General features: G+C 43.3%; 1 protein-coding gene across 2 annotated transcripts in view; it reads left to right on the top strand.

Moving 5' to 3' along the window:
• LHFPL6 (LHFPL tetraspan subfamily member 6) overlaps positions 1-20,593 on the top strand; it is a 257,347-nt gene that overhangs the window by 228,630 nt on the left and 8,124 nt on the right. The window lies entirely within an intron of this gene.

The following is a 20,593-nucleotide window of genomic DNA, read 5'->3' as shown; positions in this document are numbered from 1 at the left end:
AAAGCACTTTCACTCCAGGGTAATACACAGCTTTGTGAGAGAGATGGGAGTGGAGCTGGGTCTTAAAGTGACCCCGTGGATCATGTGGCAGGCAAGGATTACAGTTCAGCAAAGCACAGGGGAGGGATGAAGAAAGCTCGTCAGGGGACCATAGAGACCCAGGAAACAGGGTCTGTGATCAAGTAGGCCACAGTTCACACCTTGATGAAGGGCTCATGATTTTTCCTGTGTCCTAATCAGAAAATCTGAGCTATCTCTCACTTGTGCGGAGAATGTATTCTACTTACGTGGCAGCCTATAAAAATGTTTTGCATAATACGACATGGTTTGCACCATTGTAATTTGTAATGGTCAGCTAATATTTCCGTTGGTTGAGAAACCTACATTTACTTAACCACTTGCTTATTTCTTTCTAGTTGGGTATTTTGTCTACTCGGTTGGTGTTACGTAAACATATTGTAAGGAGTAGTTTAATGAATGTAAGTCTTCTCTTGACTGAATCATTTTCTTAGGATGTTTTGCTAGAATTGGTGTTAACTAGACCGAAGATTATGAGCCCATAAAACACTTATCGCCAAATGATAGCCAACATATTTTTCCCTAATATATGGATAGACAGATTAAGTTTTTGACAATCAGCGCGTAGTGAGTTACTAACTTAAACATCTGTCTGCTTTTCACATTAAATATTTCTCTCTAAGTAGAAAAATTTCGAGGGAACTGGTCTAACGGCAGTATTACTATATCCCAATTCATTTAAAAAATTTTTGTTAGAACTTATCACACACACAAAAAAAGGTACTTCTCTGGCAGTCCAGCGATTAAGACTCCGTGCTCCCACCGCAGGGGGCGCGGGCTCATCCCTGGTCGGGGAACTAATATCCCGCATGCCGCGTGATGCAGCAAAAAATAAATAAATAAAAGAACTTATAAGAAAAAAATTCTGTTGGATACTGAGAAAAATGGGCAGATGTGATATCATATAAAAAGTCTGTGAATTTGAAAATGAAGCAATTTTTGGTTGACTCAATGGATGACAAACACCTGCTTCCCTCAAAATACTATTGGCTCTTTGGGTAGAGGAGATGGTGCCTGAAATAGCACCCAATTTGCATGGATAAAAAAATAAGAGATTTCCCTCTGCCCATTCTTCCCTCATTGAAGGCGAAGCTGTCCTAAGGCTAGATTGGTTTGTGATTGTTGTAAATGCAGAGAAGGGGAAAATGCTGGCGCAAAGTTAACCGCTAGCCTATCCTTTTTTTTTAATTGGAAAGCAAACTGTGTCCAGGGGAGATATTGCAATACAGTGTTTGGCATTTTTCTTCCTCTGGTATTTGAGGGATTCTCTGCTGTTTCACACAGGCCTCAACTTGGTTAGAATCCTGTTCTTGCTGGTGTCTTGCTGTTGTGTTTTGCTATATTAATTAGCAGGTTATAATGAAACTCAGATCCTGTTTTCGCTACTGCACCCCAGGATTTTACAGCTTCTCAGCATTGAGGATTAAAAATTTGAATGTCAAAATTAACGTTAAAAACAAAACACTTGCCTCTTTCTTTGCTAGTGATGATAATTTTCTTATGTTATAAACTCACTAAAGCCGTTTTAGCAACCTTAAAATTACAGCGTTGTTTTAATTTTGGCCTTTTTAGTTTTAAATTTCTCTTAGATTGGATGATGAGAAAAAAAATCAAAACTGGCATTATCTACAGATAAGATGAGTTCTGGGTCCCCTGAAGAAGTATTTTGGCTTTATCGAGTTCCGTTTCTCCAGGTTACTATTAATTTTTCAGACTCTGTGATCTTTTCTTCCTAAAGAAGACCTAAAGGGAAACCGTGGGATAGCGATGTCACCACACGTCTCCCACCGAACTTCCTGTGTTTTCTGTCTTTACTGTTCCCTGGAACACTGATGAGAGCTGAACTTCAGGGAGTGAGTGAACTCAGAGATTACGGAGCAAACTTGAAGAGCCTAGGGCTGGGTTGGGCGCCGCCCTGTGCGTGGGAGGGCGAGGTTCTCTGGAAGGATGACTCTGTAGCCCGGTGTTAGTGGCGTACGCGCTGTAGCCGTGGCCGTACCGTCTTACCGTCTCTGCCACTTCTGAGAACCTGAGCTTGTTTGTGCGCCTCTCCCTAGACAGCGTGTGGATGAATCTTTCCTCCCGAGGGTTGGGCAGTGTTAATGTGATTAAGGTTCACGGCCTCCTTATAGTGGAATGTGGGTCAACTTCTTGGCGTGCCATTACTGAGCTGTGATTGCTGTCTTTAGAGCAGGGGTCCCCAGCCTGTTAGGAACCGGACCGCACAGCAGGAGGTGGGCGGCAGGCCAGTGAGTGAAGCTTCATCTGCCGCTCTCCATCGCTCCCCGTTGCTCACATTACCGTCTGAACCATTCCCCGCCCCCCATCCGAGGAAAATTTTTCAGGAAACCAGCCCCTCGTGTCAAAAAGGTTGGGGACCGCTGCTTTAGAGCGTATCCCAAAAGAAATCATCGTTGCTTTTGTTCCCACTTTGGCAGATTATTTAAGGAGTGCATTCATTCAATTATTCAGCAAAGGAATATTTATAGGGTGCTTTCGATGTGCCAGGCCTTGTGCAAGGTGCTGGGGACATGGCATCAGGAACGAATTTAAAAAGACACTATTGCGGAGCATCTGGGCCCGTGAGCCACAACTACTGAGCCTGCGCGTCTGGAGCCTGTGCTCCGCAACAAGAGAGGCCGCCATAGCGAGAGGCCCGCACACCGCGATGAAGAGTGGCCCCCGCTCGCCACAACTAGAGAAAGCCCTCGCACAGAAACGAAGACCCAACACAGCCAAAAATAAATAAATAAATTAAAAGACACTATTTATTCCCCTCATGGAACTTAAAAACTAACAGGAAAGGCACATATGCTTAAATATATAAATATATGTGTGTGTGTGTGTGTGTGTGTGTGTACACACACACACACACATATATATATGGAAAGTGTGTTATAAAGGGTCAGGCACTGTAATGGGCACTGTGGTTGTCTTGCCAATATTATTCCACTCTAGTTGGTCAGTCTAAGCCAAAGTTTGGCAAATGTTTCTATAAAGAGCCAGAGTCAGATCATGAATATTTTCCGCTGGGCAAGCCATATGGCCAAGTACATGGTAAGACAGTTCCTATATGAATGGGTGTGGCTGTGTCCCAATAAAACTTTATTTACACAAATGGGTAGTGGAGCTGTAGTTTGAGACCCCTGACCTCAAGCAAAGCGTCCCCCTGTTGTGCCAGAAATGTCTTCATTCCATTTGTGCTCATTTATCGATTCCTTCAGCCGGTCAGGATATAGGACAGTCCAAGACTTTGCAGCGAGCAGCCCCATCCAGTTATCCTAGGATCCCTTGTAAATACTACCATTTTCTTGTTGTGTCATGTTGCGACATAAGGTGTGAAAAGCACCATTAATTAAGCTTGGGCATCCCACCTCTTAGCACTAGCATGGAAAGCTTAAGCTCATTTGGGCAAGTGAGACTGGAGATGTTTCCAGAGGCTTCTGAGAAAGATAGAATCACATGCCTAAGGAAGAGGCATCAGAAGCCGTGGTCTCCCTCCCTCTGGCAGCCACCCCTGACAAGGTGGAATAGCAGGAAGGAGCAGGCCGCAGGGCAGGGGCGGGCAGAGAAACCAGCCTGTGGGCCGGCATCCCTAGAATTTCCAGCCTTGCTGACACACAGTAATTCATTTCCTTACAGGGTAAAGATTGAGGCAGGCCTTCTCTTACTTGCAGCCCAAAGCAGCCCGGTTGGTGTTTCATTTAGTTGCTATTTCACCATTCAGGGGGCCCTGACCTCACCTGGGTGCTTCTTAAGGAGGTGTTATTTTTAGCTGAGCCCTCAAGGCTGTAGAGGATTTCGGTAGGTAAAGAGTGAACGTGGGCGTGTTTTAGGGTGACAGGGAGGTAGGTTGCAGGCAGGTCAGGGAGAAGAGCCGGGAAGGAGCCTGATTACGCACCAGAGGGGGTAGGAATCCTTGGGGGGCTAGGAAGGGCCTCCCAGGGAAAGAGCATTTAAACTGAGTCCAAAAATATGAGTACTGTTTAGGCAAGGAAGGGACTAGGTAAAAAGCTTACATTTGTGGTTGTAACATAATGTGGTGGGAGCCTAATAGAGTCTACTCTTTTAAATGCCTGCTTTCCTTAGAAAGGCACTTGGGGGAGAGTTTGTTTTACATTCATCAAAAACAGTTTTATCAGGCTATTGATTATTTCTCAAGCATTTTCATATCTTGTCAAGTCCCGAGCCTTGAAGCAATTTTGCAAAAATAACCACTTTCACAAATCAAAGACTGTTACTCTGCTTACCTTTAGATCACACTTATTTATGAGGAAGCCAGGGGCAGGTTTGAATTCACACATTTTCAAAACAGGGAAACAAGAATTTAAGGCACGCTGCGTAATGAATGTCTAAATTCCCCCACTGAAATGGTATAGCTTGCCTTGACAGTCGTTCTCAACCTTGAGCATTGGAATCAGAGGTAGGCTGGTTGAGAGGATAGATTTTTAGTTTCTATGCCTTGGATATTATGCCTCTGTCATTTGTGTTTCAAACAAGGATCCCCGGTGATTCAGGTATAAGTGGTCAGCGACCATACTTTTTTAAAAAAGCCTTAATTTATATAGAAAAATTAATTTTTTGTATCTTGCTGGAATTTAGTTTAACAAACATTCATTCATTTTGTTTTATATAAATTAGGAGGCTTTAACTTTAGGTTACGAAAATCTGATGACAACTGGCTTAAACAAAGAAGACATTTAAGATCCCTTATTACAGGCCAGAGCCTGTAGGTGAACTTTAGACTTGACTGAGCCAGGGGCTCAAAGATGTTGTCCATCTCAAAGTCCTTCATCCTGAGGCTAGTTCTCCCCTTGGCCGGAAGAGGACTGCATTTGGCACTTGTGTCTCTAAGCATCCTTGTTCATGTCAAATAGGTGAGGGCGAGCTTCTCCCCCCGTAATGGAATAAAAGTCTCTCTCCTCGGTCTAGTTGGACCAATTTGTCACGTGCCCATCTTGAATGAATAGCTGCTGTCAGGCAATACCATGTACGGACTGGCTTCTTGCGGCCCAGCATGGATGTGTTCAGAGTTTTACAGAACCAGATTTACTGAGAAGTAGTGACATTTGTAAGTGGAAGATGAGGCTGAGAGGAGAAAAGGCATCTCAGTCTCTATCTTTTGTCAGACTTTGGTGCTCTGTGCTCCTTCTGTCATGAAGTCCATGGTTGTGGACAAAGGGACAGTAATGGTTTGTGCTGTGCAAGTGGTAACCATAATGGTTCTCTTTATTAATTTTTAAGAGAACAAAACAGTATAAGTGATAAGAATAATACATAGTGTAGCACAGCATCTTCACGGAATAAAAGCCCAGTAGATGTTTGCTGTTATTATTCACATTGTTTGTACAGGACCATTTTTAATGAGTATTTGCTGATAATCTCTATTCTTCCTTTATATTCCATGCCAGCAAGTTGGGATTTGTACATTAAGCATAAGGGCTTTATCATCAGGTTGTCCAGTTGATTTAATTCATGCCTCAGAGATATTTTCATCCACCAAAGACTTTTCTAACTATATCCTTATGATCAAAAGTAGAATTTCAATTAATTTGTCTTGCTAATTTGCCAAGTAAATTTGAGTAATTATTGATTTCACTTTGCTATTTAATTTGATTGAGAAGCCATCATGTTTCCTGTCCTTGAAATTATGCTCTTGGCTTCTCAAGAACAGTACCATAAACTCGGAAAACTCAGAACCTCAGTGTCAGAGAAGATGAGAGTCTGCTTCTTCCAGATTTTCATGCCAGTGAAGAAATCTCTTCTCCTCTGATCTGAGCAATGACCATTGCACATCTCTTTGGACACGTCTCCTTGAGCTCTTTGACTCCTGACTCGTGTTTTCTCTCTTCAAATCAAACTGCACTTGAAAAAAAAAAAAATGATTGGCAAGCTATGGCGGGGTCAGTGGGCCAAAATGGGAGCGAAAGCAGAAAATTTCTTTTTTGAGCTTTCTCAAGCTTGGCGTTAGTGGGTGTTTCTGAAGCTGACTGACCCAGTTTTCCTGATGTCCACAGAGAAGCTTCTATTTTTGCAGCCAGTAACAGGAGAAGCTGCTCTCAGCTGCTGTGATATTGAATAAAACGAGCATCCCTTTGGTCAGAAGTGAGAAGACTCCTGTGACTTACGTGGACATTTTAGGCTGCTTCATGCAGACCAAGCGAAGGCTTTGCCCAGGGGCTGCAGCCGTCTGAGCTGTGCGGGAGCCGGGCTGGCCTGCGAGGTGCTCCCAGAGAGCAGAAGGCAGCATCTGTTGCTCGGTTTGGGAAGAGACCCCTAACGCTTGATGCGTTTCTGGTCATTGCTTAAAGGTAATTGATGATACTATGATGAGACTGCGATTTGGGAGACTGGTTAGAGGTAAGGTGTTGAATATGCATTGAGATTTAGCCAGAGGTAAAGTCTTTAAAGTAGTGATGATTTCCCGCCTCCTCCATGGCTATCATCTGGAACGGTTCCAAACTTTTGACACTTAAGTGCTCATCACTGGAAATCACTTAGAAGGTCCAGCATGAACCTATATTCCTTCGCTCAGCTCTAGTGCAGGAGGGTGACAGAGGGAAGCCGGGCAGCTGCTGTGAGTTAAACCAAGACCTAAACTGGTAGGCCTGGGGGGACCCATGAGAACATTCTGGAAGGTGATGCTGGAAAGGATGCTGGGAAACTGCCCCAGGCAGAGGAAGTCCAACTTGGCTGGTGATGAAGTGACGGAGCCAAGTGTCTGGGCATCTCCAAGGAAAAAACAATCAGCTTTGCTGGTCACTCAGCTTTCCTTGGGGCCTCATTTTCGGGAGATGAAGGATTTTCTGTGTTCATTTCAGAAAGTAGGGAGAAAAATCCATTCATTTCAGGGGCGTAAATTCAGCCCGCCCATTCCTGGGACCATGACAATAACATTAGAGCATGAACATTTCCACTTTAAGTTATAGCTGAGTAAACGCCTCTGATCCTGCTTTAGGAAAAAGCACCCCATTCTGTATAATCATAGATCCAATTCTATCTGCTTCCCTAAACACATCTTTGCAGGTCCCTATGGGACAGGATTTTTGCAACTTTGGTGCCTATCGCAGTGTTTGGCTCATAGCAGTATTTAATAGACATATTTATTTATTCAACAAATATTTATTAAGCACATTCTAGGTTCCAAAAATTGTGCCAGATACTTAGAATAAAATTATGAATTAGATAGATATGATTCCTACCTGCGCGTCACATATCTGCTGTCTGCTCAATGGTTAAAAGGAGGGAGAGAGGGAGGCTGAGAGAGAAAAGGAAGGAAGAGAGAAGATAAAAAGGAAGAAACCCTATGGCTCATTTTTGACCACTAAAAAGCTGCCATCATGTTTCTGTATCTACTTGGCCACTGGTGTCCCGGTGAGAATCATGACATTACTCTCTAAGGGACTAATGGCCTAACCATCTCCTAGAAGGTAATCAAGTTCAGGGTCATAGTTTAAAAAACCAAAAGCCCTGGTAGATGAAAGAAGAAATTGCTTTAAATCTTTCCTTCCTAACGTCTTTTTTGGTCTGGTTATTTTAGAGCAGAATCTTGCCCATTGTTGTATCCGTGCCTTTTAAAAACCTAAAGTGGCTTGCAGTGATTTGCAGCGGTGGAATTCAGCGCTAGTGGAAGAAAGGAAATGTGCTTAGAAAACCTGCAGGAGATGAGAAATATGATTCTTCCCAGTAGTTTGGTGGCCATATCTTAATATTGAGATATTAGGAAATATTAAGATATGGCCACCAAACTATTGGGAAGAATATGTTAGTCTGTCTTTTAAAGGTGCTTCTTCATTTTTTTTCAATGTTATCCTTTTCTAAAAACAAAAAATGATATACCTGAGTGGTGTGCCATTTTAGACTCAGTTTACGGAAGGAAGTTTAGGAGATTGACCTGGTTCATTCTCGTTATTCTTTTGTATTATGTGCTCTTTACTATTTCCTAGTATGTTTCGTTTGAATATTCGTCTGGGGGTAGAAATGCACTAACACTAAATCTAACGGGTTTTGATGTTTTAGATCCTCTCTCAGGAAGGAACTTTGTTTAATCGATTATGTTAACAATGACTATGAGAAGCAGCAATTAAGACAAATTGGCTACATGAACATCATCTTGAATCAATACGTAGATTTATTAAGTGGTTCTGATAGTTAAGGATTTAGGGATAAATCTATTAATTAAAAAGAGGAATCTACTGCCCACCCCCAACATCCCAAGCTGACAGTTCCTTCTGATAATGTAATACAACCCCTTTGGGAAATCTCCTACCACCAGCTCCCTGCCCTCAAGGAGATTACAGTTGAGAGATTTCACACAGATTTGTCTTAGACCATCCTCCTATCTAATTATCTATTCGTTCCGAATAGTAACACTGAGGAAAGACGTTTCACTGATGTTCCTGGGAGATGTGTCTGTACGAACGTTAGAGGAGAGTTCTTTCAAATCTTTGTATCGTGGCTCTTAATCTTGGGAGAAATATTTCTGCCCCAGAATTGAGAATTCACATTACTGTGTTAACTCCTCTGTTAGTGACCTTCCTGTGGGTTTTTGCCTTTGTTCTGTAATAGAAATAGAAGATAGAACTCTTAACAGGTCTCCTGTGAGGAAAGGGTCATTGGGAAGCATTATTGATTAATAACCCATCAAAAGTGGTTTTAGAATAAAACCAAAAATGTAACAAAGTAATCAAAGGGCTGATCTGACATTTCACCTGATTTTTAACCTGGTAGAATGTTGACAAAAACTAATTAATATAGAGAATTTGTAGAGTAAAATGCATTTATCAGATCTTTTCAGAAAATTCTGTACAAATGAGTTATTCCAGATAAATGAATTTTCCTCTTAAAGGAAAAAACATGGACTGGATTTGAATCTCCGTTTCACTCCCCAAGAGCTGTTTGATTCTGGGCAAGTTATTTGAGCTCTCAGAACTTCAGTTCTTCAGTCTCTAAAAGAAGATAACAGTACCTGCTTCACCTGCCTGTTAAAAGGATTGAAGGGGGTAGTGGAAGATGCTTTTGCACATGAAGACGTACAAATAAATATCAGTTCCTCCTTGCTGCCTTAAACACCAACACACTTCCTGCTTTAATCATGTTGGGAAAGTTTGAGGATGTATCGTATACTTTTCCATCGCTTTAGCCAGAATATATAAAAGATAAACAAGACTTAAAAAAAAATCATTAGCGGCTATGCTGTCATAGGAAGTCATCCCCAAGAGCCATGGACATTTGTTGAGTGATTTGCCCTTTTACTAAATAACCAAGACTGAAAAAACTTTGAGTTCTTTCTGCGTTTTTTGTAGTTGTTTTGCAACAGTTTTATGTCACCCTGTCAGCGATTATTCATTGCAGTTATTAATTACCCCTTTCTCTCCTGTTCCTTCACTTCTAATCTGTGTCCTTTCTCAAGTCATCATACATCATCCTAGAAGCATGCTTTAAAAAAACACAGTTCAGCTCTGTTTCTGTGCACTGTGCATCTTTGAGGCACTGATTTTTGTATGTTCTGGACAGGGTTTTTTTTCAACCTCTTGATTTGGGATCATGCTTTGGATAGCTGCTACGGGATATCTTAGTACGTAAGCTGCTTGGGTTAGCAACTGGGTGTTTTGATGACATTGGTAATTGAGTTCAATGTTACAGTAACCCTTGTTCTAGGGATGAGTTTTAACTTGAGGTCTCCAGACCGTTCAAGAAACCCAAAGTCCATCCATCAACAGGCTTCAGGGAATTTGTGACCCACTGAAAACTGTGCAAAGTTTATATACTTGCACATATGTGCTTTTTTCTGGAAAGAGTATTCATAGTTTTTATTTATTATTCAAGTGGATTCCTGGCACGTGAAGACTCAGAGCCTGTGGTAAACAGCATTTGGAAGTCTGACACTGGAAAGCTTTGAAACCTGAATTCTAGACCTAGTCTCCCAACAATCCTCAAATCTCCCCAGGAAGCTGGAAAGCCATTGGGTTCCTTTGACTCGATTTCATTATGTACCAAAGTGTTTGTCAGAGGGAGGTTATAGGGAGAAACATCTCTACTTGCAATAGGCATTATTGCAAATAAATACTCCCATACACCAATTCTAATTTGAAATCGTACCTGTGAAAATGAGCGTTCAACCTTCCTAAGGAATGGAAGATGCTTCCACTTAGAATCCTAACCAGGTTCTTTAGTGGGCAGTCCTCCACCATGCCTGGGGAGCACGTTGTTCTGAACTGTCTCTTCAAAGATGTTTGTATAGTGAGCAGCCTTGGAAGACAGTGCCTCCTGCTGGAGCGGAGGACAGGTGTTATTTATTGTTTCCTATAATAACGTCTCCCTCTGGGGCACAGTGTGGGTGGATTCGCTTGCAGCCTGTTATAAAAAAAGTGGGGATCCGTAAGCTTAGGTTCCTTAACCGTGACACAAACTTACTGAGTTTACTGCATCAGCCCCTGTGGGATGGAGTCTTCACCAGATGTGAAGCTCGTGCTGGTTGCTGTGCTGAGGGTAATAATCCAGTCCCCCATCTCCGATCCAGAAGCCTCCTAGCTTTTGCCAGCATCCGTGAAAGTGGGGCAGCCTAACTGGTTAGCTTACAAGTAGAATAAGATCTCAGATTCTTCGAAGTTCTTAAGACCACTGTTCCGATGCCTGTCATTCATTTAAAACTACCTTCGAATAGACAGACTGAGATGTGTGTGTGAGTTACAGGAAGTCACAGCTCAGGTTCAGATCCAGAGTGGAAACTCAAGGCTACTATTACCCATATCTCGACCAACACCAGAAGCCTCACTATTAGTATAGCCATGGTCAGAAATGGATTTTAATAGTGCAGTTGGTGTTTTATTATTAAAACTGGTGTTTTAATGGTGGAATTGGATTTTAATGGTGGAATTGGTGTTTTACTTATTAGCATGATACATGTTAAAAATGGACTGTCATCGGTGAAACTAAAGATATTCAAGATTGGGCTTCCCTGGTGGCGCAGTGGTTGAGAGTCTGCCTGCCGATGCAGGGGACACGGGTTCGTGCCCCGGTCCGGGAAGATCCCACATGCCGCGGAGCGGCTGGGCCCGTGAGCCATGGCCGCTGAGCCTTGCGCGTCCGGAGCCTGTGCTCCACAACGGGAGAGGCCACAGCAGTGAGAGGCCCGCGTACCGCAAAAAAAAAAAAAAAAAAAAAAGATATTCAAGATTATGGATTGGCTTAAAGAGCTAGAGATACTCCCTGTACTTACAGGAAAGGATTTAAACAGCCATCCAGGCATATAGCCATTATTGTAAGTCTGAAAGATATTTAAAATATTTAACAACCAGTGTGTCATGGGCCCTGACTATAATCCAAACCAAAACAAACGCTGGAGCTCCCGAGGGGCCCTGCTCGGCCAGGCACTAGCTCTTTGACTCCTGGGACATAGGATTCCCCAGGGTTCCCTAGGCCAGAGGAGCGAGGGGCCAGTGGGGCGTGTGGAGAGCTTGGCGCAGTGGCTGTGTGTGCGCCAGTGCGGTGATACAGATTTTCGTATTTTGAACAATGAGAACAGCTTTACTACAGCACTCCAGCTGTGCCCGTTCTGTCCTCAGGAATGGCAGTCAGAGCTTGATCATCCCTAAGGACTCCGTTTCTAGTCTTTGGTTCAGAGGATTTGGGGTTATTTGTTGCCAGAAGGCACAGAATTCTTCCCGGAACCTTGCTTCATTTGCCTCCAGTGTGTCTTTCATGCAAGATGGTAGCCCAATCACTTAAAACGAGAGGCAGCTAGGATGTAACTAGCTCTCAGAACAGGTTGCTGAGCTGATGTGTGCCTGCTGTTTGATAAGTGTTTGTTTAACAAGTGTCGGTATGTGGAGCAGGATGTGGTCTGAGACTCGCTTTCATTATAACTTGGAAATGAGGTTGTTGGAGAGTAGCTCCGCCTCACCATCCCTCTTGCTTCTTCAGTGGGTGTTGTCATTTACCAGAGTCTCAAGGTTGTGCTTGACCAAACTGGATTAAGTCCGTTCCCAAGAGCTACCTTACAAGCAAGGAGCGATCATCAAGGGAACCTTCTGGACCGAGGGCAGCTACCCAAGATCAAAGCAGCCCTTGCGGCCACACATTTCCATTTCACTGGATACAGAGACTATATTCAGAGGCTGCTCGGTGGCCAATGAAAGCGTGACAGGTGCAAACGGGAGGGTAGATAAAATGCCATCCGGCTGGAAACCGGCACCTCTTCACGTGGGATTGTTGGAAGATTGGCGGCGGGCACAGGCCACACTGGGAAGCAGCAATTAGAGACAGCCTGGGTCCTTTCACACTCATCCATGAGTCAAAGGAGCTGAATTTCAGGTAGTTTCAGCCTTTATAAATGGCAGCTATAGAAAGAAACCAAAGGATAATCTTTATCGCCAGGCACTGAATAAGGCACCGCTGGTTATCTCAGCCACCTCCACATGGAGTTGGGATTCTGTGTCAGTTCACAGCATGAGCACAAAGGCCAGTGGTACACATTCTGTGTATGGAGCCAATGTGTGTGCCTTATCATCTGAACAACGGCATTGTCTCTAGTGAAACTTTTAGGGTGGATCCGGTGCTAAGGGGCAAGAACTAATAAACCAGCGCGCCGGCAGAGACTCAGCTGGCCAGACTGGACAAAACGTAAACCGTCTTTATGGGTAAATCGTGCAAATGTATAGTAACAAAACTGTCCACCGGGCTGTGGAACAGAGGTCCATTTGATTGGTGTGATCATAAGAATTCAGATGCTGCTGCACTCACCCTACTTTTCTGAACTTCAACTGAAATGTAATCACTTTTCTGAAGGCACTGGGGTATTTTTATTTCTCTTGCTGTTCCTCTGTTTTGTGGGAGTGCTGTGTAGGCAAGGCACCTCTGCCACCATTTTCGTGGTTATGTGATTCTGACAGGGGTTTCAGGATAAGACGATGCAGCGCCTGATTTAGTGTAGAGTTTAGAAGGAAGAACCCTGGATGGATCTGACATGAAAGAAAGCAATAAGCAAGTTTGGTGTGGTACGCAAGGGAGACCCCTGGGTGCCCAGGTGTGAGTGGAAGTGAAAAAGCATCGGTTCCCAGGCAGCCACGCCCAGAAAAGTCACCTGGTGTTCTAGTTCTCAGAGCGTCCAGTTTCTCTGATGGACCCATCTCGGCTCTGTTCTCTATCCCACGTAACACTGCTCCTTTTCTGTGAAATTGTGATAAAATATATACAGCATAACATTTACCATTTTAATCATTTTAAAGTATACAATTCAATGGCATTAAGTACATTCACAGTGTTGTGCAACCATCCGCACTGTTTCCAGAGCTTTTTCATCATCCCAAATAGCATCTGTACCCATTAAATAATAACTCTCCATGATCTCCTACCTCCAGCCCCTGGTAACCACTCTGCTGCTTTCTGTCTCTATGAATTTGCCCCTTCTAGGTGCCTCATGTAAGTAGAATCATACAATATCTGTCCTTTGTGTCTGGCTTCTTGCACGTAGCATAATGTCTTCAAGGTTCATCCGTCTTGTAGCATTCTCCCCTTTTTAAGGCTAAATAACAGTCCACTGTGGACGGACCACGTTTTGTTCATCCATTCATCTAACCCTGCTCATTTGTATCTAGAGCTGTTTTCACACTAGTGATTTACTTAAATGGACATGAAGTCCATACGTCTAAATGTACTGGTTTGCTGTTAAAAGAGGTTGTTGCTTTGCTTTTTTTCCCCTCACAACTTTGTAATGATTGCTTTAGCTATGTGAAATTAACTTTAAATGTGCAAGCAGGTAATTGCGTAGTGCAGAAACTTATTACCCAAATAGGACTAGATTTTTGGTTAAGAATAACCCAGCATCAGCACCCCGCTTTAGATTGGGACCTGGGAAATGTTCCATTAGAAACAAAGAGAAAGACTCTCCTACTGAAGAGAACACATTCAAAAGATCTGGGAAGGTCACTTTAGTCTCCCGGGCCGCAGGGTCCTCATCAGTGAAATACAGATGACCTAGATCGAGAATCCACAAACTATGAGACAAATCTGTTCTGCCTGTTTTTTAAATAAAGTTTTATTGGAACACATTTATGCTCGTGTGTTTACTCTGTGTCTGTGACTGCTTTTGACCTAAAATATTTACTCTCTGGCCCTTTTGAGAAAAAGGTTGCCAACCCTTGATCTAGATGGTCCTTTTCCAGTATCCCTTTGACTCTAAAATCTGTGATGATGTGCTAGGTGGCAGAAGGAGCGAAGAAAGAATAAAGTCAAAAGGACACAGAAATGGAGGTTGTTGCACTGGCTCTTGACGAGGCTTGAATGTAAAAATGCCTCTGTCCTGTTCGGGTTTAATCCCTTTACTGCAGTCCTCATTCCTCCCGCCTTCCTGTCTTGCCTCAAGCACCCACGGCTGGAGCTGCCTGGGGACAACTTTGATCGCACATAAAAATCCCCATGGGGCTTCGCTGGTGGCGCAGTGGTTGAGAGTCCGCCTGCCGATGCAGGGGACGTGGGTTCGTGCCCTGGTCCGGGAGGATCCCACATGCCGCGGAGCGGCGGGGCCCGTGAGCCATGGCCGCTGAGCCCGCGCGTCCGGAGCCCGTGCTCCGCAGTGGGAGAAGCCACAGCAGTGAGAGGCCCGTGTACCGCAAAAAAAAAAAAAAAAAAAAAATCCCTATGGTCTTTGTCTTTTGGAGCACATGCTTAGCTTGTGTGAACCTTCTATATATAAATTGGAAAACCCTTTTCCTTCGGTAGGAAGGAAAGAGTGTATAACCCCTACATCTTCCCAGGCCCAAGGAATTTTGTGGAGGAAAATCGGTCCTCTGTGCCCACGTGCTGCTCTGTTCTCCCCCAGGGAACATCCTGGAGAAGACAGAGCCCCGTGCTCAGTTTCCTGGGTGTCCTGCACACATATTCCTCCCAGTTGCCGTTTCACAGCGTTTCCTGATCCATGCTAAAATGTCCTCCTTATTTAGGTGGGTTAAATCCACAGGCTGTTTGTTTCATTGGCTGTCATGTTTTAATTACACAACAAAAATTGTCATTATGCAGATTTCTCATGTTGCATGCCATATTTTACCACCGTATTGAGTTCTTGCTCTCTATACTTACAAGTATAAAATTCTCCCACTGGTTTTATTTTAATTAATTTATTTATTTTTGGCCATGCAACATAGCTTGCAGGATCTTAGTTCCCCGACCAGGGATTGAACCCCGGGCCCACAGCAGTGAAGTGCGGAGTCCTAACCACTGGACCGCCAGGGAACTTCCCTCCCACTGGTATTATATGCAGATCCTCAACCTATGAAGGGATTACATCCCAATAAACCCATCGTAAGTTGAAAATACCCTGAGTTGAAAATGGATTTACTGCACCTAACCTTCCTACCATCAGAGCTTAGCCTAGCCTACTTTAACGTGCTCAGAACCCTTACATTAGCCTACAGTTGGGGAACATCATCTAACATAAAACACTTTTTTATAATAAAGTGTTGAATATCTCTCGCAATGTATTGAATACTGTACTGATAGTGAAAAACAGAGTGGTTGTAAGTATATCGGTTGTTCACCCTCGCGATCGCCTGGCCTGTTGGCAGCTGTGCTCACTGCCCAGCATCAAGAAAGGGGATCAGACTGCACATCACTAGCCCCCGGCAAAGACCAAATTCAAAATTCAAAGTACGGTTTCTACTGAATGTGTATTGTGTTCATACTGTCACAAAGTCAAAATATTGTAAGTCAAACCATCATAAGTCAGGGACCATCTGTATATGTATATATAGGTATATGTGTGCGTGCACATATATATTTGTGTCTACATATATGAAGTTTTATATGTATTTCATTTTGGTTTTGAAATGATTTCAGATTTATAGAAAAGTTGCAAAACTAGTACAAAAACTTCTCATATGCTCTGCACCCAGATTCCCTTCATGTTAAGTATCGTCATCATATTTGCTTTGTCCTTCTCCCCCTCTGTCTTGCTCCGTTATCTCTCCCTCAGACAGGATGCCCCATGCCTAGATACTTAAGTGAATAATTCCTTAAAATAACTTTCCTTTATGTAGTAGTAAAATGATCAAAATTAGGAAATTAACGTTGATACAGTACTTTAATCTACAGATTGATAAATGTGATTATAAAATTACACATGAGAGAGATGGAATTTATTTTTCTCATAACGGGTATTGTTTGTTCTGAACTTTATTTCTACTTCATGGTTTTCCATTTTCAGAAAAGAACAAACATAAAGTAGTATTTTAAATCTCCAGGTGCTCAAAAAGTTTTTTTAAAAAGCTTGCTGTCCAGATCTACACTCTGATATTAGAACTTAAGATTCCAGAAAGTATTCATAATAAAAATAAAAGTGATAATAATAAATCATAATGTCTTTTCTCCCCTGATGTGTAGTTTGGGGTCAGAACGACTGAACCTTATATCAAGTCCAGCTGCTGTTCTTTTCGTGAATTAGAGCAGCTGTGTAAGTGTGGGACCTCAGATAGGCACTTTCTAGTAAATCCCTAAGTTGATGATGGCTAGCACTGTTTCCGTGGGAGACGGTAAATAGTACCTGGGAGAACTCTTTTTTTCTTTATTTCTCAGGTCCTCACCCTAAAGGTGGAGCCAAAAACATGTCTATAGGGACAAGAGAGACACAACAAAGCAAATTAAAATTATGGCTCTCTAACAAAATCTTTGTGGGAATCCAGAAGAGAAATTTATGCCATTGAATAGAATAGAATGAATGTGTAATTTAGAAGGTTTTTTCCCCCTGAAACCTGAGACCCATGTAACATGAACTCATATTTGAGTACAGTCCTTGCACAGCAGTCATTTCCCGTCACGTCCTCGTCTGGCCAGCCCTATCAAAATTGACTGTAACATATCTCCTTAGACGCAGTGCTGTTATGAGTGCTTTGCAGAAACATATCTTATCTTTTCCAGAGAGTAAATCCCTGCTCCCTTGGACGTGCAGGTTACGGAGAGTACTTACAAATGCCATAGCTTGAGTGTGCCAGCTCTTACCAATGGACACATATGCGTTATATGCTAACTCTTTACATGCCTGGATACCTCCGGGGAGAAAGTAGGGCAGACAAAGAAGGTGGAGAGTCTTTTTAAGAGTCTATTTGTAGAAGTGGGTCCAGTGCTCCAAGCTAGACCCTTATACACTGAGATGTACTATGTGTTTGGGGGAAAAAGGTACCGTTCAACTCCCAGGAGAGTTCAAATCCAACTATCCAGTCCCCTAAACCTGGGGACGAAGGGGCAGGAGAGGTAGAAGATATAGCCAGCCTCACTCATGAGAGTCAAGAGCGGAAGTTCTTGAGGAGAAATGCTGGGTCTGTCCACTGTGCTGCACTCTGGAAACAGGAGGCTGAAGGTGGCCTCCGCTGCCTGGGGCACTCTGTGCAGACTCAGTGCTCAGTCTTCGGAGGGTTCTACCATTGCACATCCCTCCATACTATCTACTCTTGGGAAGCGCCCATGGGGTGCTGAGATCCCATTACTGAGATCTGCTTGTGGACAGTACCTCCTAGAGTACATCTCAGGGAGTTCAGTGTAAATGGTGCCCTGAAGTTGTGTCCAGGTCGACCCTGGTCAGCAATGTGAGTTTATGCTTCTCGTCCTAAACAGACAGAAACAAGCGAAGAGCATTAAAATGAGCCACATCTCACAAACTGTCTTTCCTCGGCCTTTTTACTTCTACATTTTTTGCCCAGCGATCAAATTTGAGTTCCACTCTTCTCTTTTCAGACACAGGTGTCATTTTAACTCCTCGTTCCATTAAAAGTTTGAATTAAAGCTTTTGTGTGTTTTAGGTCAAATGTTTAAATCCTGTTGTTGTTTTTCACTAGCAACACCTCTGTTCAGTAACTTCCCAAAAGAACAAAAGGAATTGGTCCCACTACAGATTCTTTTGTTCTTGCTTTTAATGCACAGGGCAGACAAGATGGTCTGAATATGAAGAGGTAGGAAGGAATTTACTCAAGAGGAGAGACTTCCACCCATGGTATTTAAGAATACAAAAGTGGGGCTTCCCTGGTGGTGCAGTGGTTGAGAGTCTGCCTGCCGATGCGGGGGACACGGGTTCGTGCCCCGGTCCGGGAAGATCCCACATGCCGCGGAGCGGCTGGGCCCGTGAGCCATGGCCGCTGAGCCTGCGCGTCCGGAGCCTGTGCTCCGCAACGGGAGAGGCCACAACAGTGAGAGGCCCGCGTACTGCAAAAGAAAAAAAAAAGAATACAAAAGTTTTTTTCTCTACAGATCCCTCCACCTTCCTGTCTTCCTGATTTGTACAGCAAAAGGGATGAAATCTGACATGCCTGCTTCTTCTCTACACAAACTTTGCATTGATATCTTTACATGCTGAAAAACTTTAAATATCGCAGATGAAAGATATTCTGCCTGATAAGTGAAGGCAGTCAACTTATATCTGGACTCAGGCACCCGTGGCCACAAGGCTGGGAACTCAGCAGTGACCCAGTGAGGAAGGAAGTGAGCTGGGAACGGGCAGGGCTCAGGTTCAAATGCAGAGCATGGGGAAGGTCGAAGACACAGGGAGGTTTGCGTTGGACAGCATCAGTCGGGGGCAGGACTACCTGTGGGACCCTGTTTTGTGCTTAAATGAGCACTGGGACAGCAGGAGGCCCTGTGGCAAAGTCTCTGGGTGTGAGGATGGTGCGATGGCCAGGGGTTTACAGGCAGAGGGGAGCTGGAGGGTGCCCAGGGCCTGGAGCCCTTTCTCAGCTCTGCTCCGACGGGGGCAGGTCAGAAACATCCAGTTTGACAGCGTGCCCATAGCCAGTTATCACCCAGGAAAAATCAGTTATCTGAATTTGATCAAGCAAGCTTATTGGATCCCACTGCCTCACATCCTCTAGGGGGATGGGATTGCCAAGAGAGTGCCAGTTTGGTTTCATTGGCCCTGAAATTGGGAGAGCCAAGTCTGCAAGATGCAGGCCTTTAATAACTAGAATTGTGCAAGGTACACACGGGTGCATGGAGTCTTCTAAGGAGACTGGTAAATTCAAAGATGCAAAATATATCTTTTTTTTAATTTTTTAATTTAATTTTATTTACTTTTTATACAGCAGGTTTTATTAGTTATCTGTTTTATACATATTAGTGTATATATGTCCATCCCAATCTCCCAATTCATCCCACCACCACCACCCCCAATCAGTTTCCCCCCTTGGTGTCCATACGTTTGTTCTCTACATCTGTGTCTCTATTTGTGCCCTGCAGACCGGTTCATCTGTACCATTTTTCTAGGTTCCACATATATGCATTAATATACGATATTTGTTTTTCTCTTTCTAACTTACTTCACTCAAAATATATCTTATTTCTTTGTGGCATGTAAGTTCTAGCAGAGACAAATGGGGACAATGTGATACAGATCTTCCTAAAACATATCTGAGCACACAAAAAAGTTTTGGAACTGACTCAAGTTCAAGCTTCATCATTTATTTGAGATACTGGGCCAGTGACTTATCTTGCATGTTAACTCAGTGTCTTCATCTTCAAAATGGGAATGATATTGAGAAAGTATAAACAGATTTGCTTCTCTAATTTCTTGAAAGTATCATAGGCAAAAATGGTTAAATGAGATGCCACTTCTAAACTGTTTGGCACCTGGCCCACAGGCTGTCCATGACAGCTATTATATAATTATTAATTTCAGATCTCTGTTCTCAGCACAGGTATAGTGTCTGATAGCCATTCACACCACAAATATGTATCAATCGTCTGCTGTGGTCCAGGCATCATTGTACTGAGCTTTGGGATACAGGAATGAGACAGGCAGTCACATGGTAGGCTGTGAAAGAGTAATCCAATAGAACTGATCACTGGAATTTCATTGTTATTTGTAGTAAAGCTGGGTTCTTTGTACCTTTTCTTCTGTCTCTGTTACTAACAGGAGATGCGCTTAAAAACTAATTTGAGGCACCCTAAAGAATCAGCCACACCTCTCCCAGCCATGTTCTCCCCGGGGCTGCCCTGGAATGCAGCCACAGAACCTTTTCCCATTGATTAACCTCTATTTTATCTGTCAAGGGTGGCATTCCCCGTCGTTGAAAGCAGCAGTTTGCCAACCCAGTGCGCTTGGAGTCCTGTTTGATGGAGCATTACAGAGAGCAAAAGAGAAAGTTTAACAGATTTGCTTCTCTAATTTCCTGAAAGGATCCCAGACAAAACTTGTCCTCTAGCAAAAAGCTTTCGATTTGCATTAAAATAACAAGAATGTTTTGCCACGACAGGGGAAGTGAGAGGCCAGGGAAGAATGGTCCTGTATTCCCTGGTTTCCTTTGGTTCCGTTACTACTCGTGGACTACAGTAAGGTTTAAAACATATTAACTTAAACATCTGCTCTTTCCTAATAGCCTAATGTACTCAGAAAGACTTTTTCTCCTATTACTGTAAAACACACTGCTAATTTCTTCTTATTGAGCGTGTGGGTTTTAACAGTGGAAGGAACCGTGCTCAGGAAGAAGAATCTTTCTTCTCCTTTGAAGAAGTTCGAGGTACATTTACATTTATAGTT

Source organism: Stenella coeruleoalba (assembly GCF_951394435.1).
Source record: "Stenella coeruleoalba genome assembly, chromosome: 18".
NCBI classification, from domain to species: Eukaryota; Metazoa; Chordata; class Mammalia; order Artiodactyla; family Delphinidae; genus Stenella; species Stenella coeruleoalba.
The sequence above is the reverse complement of the archived record's forward strand: the minus strand, read 5'-3'. Positions and strand labels throughout refer to the sequence as shown.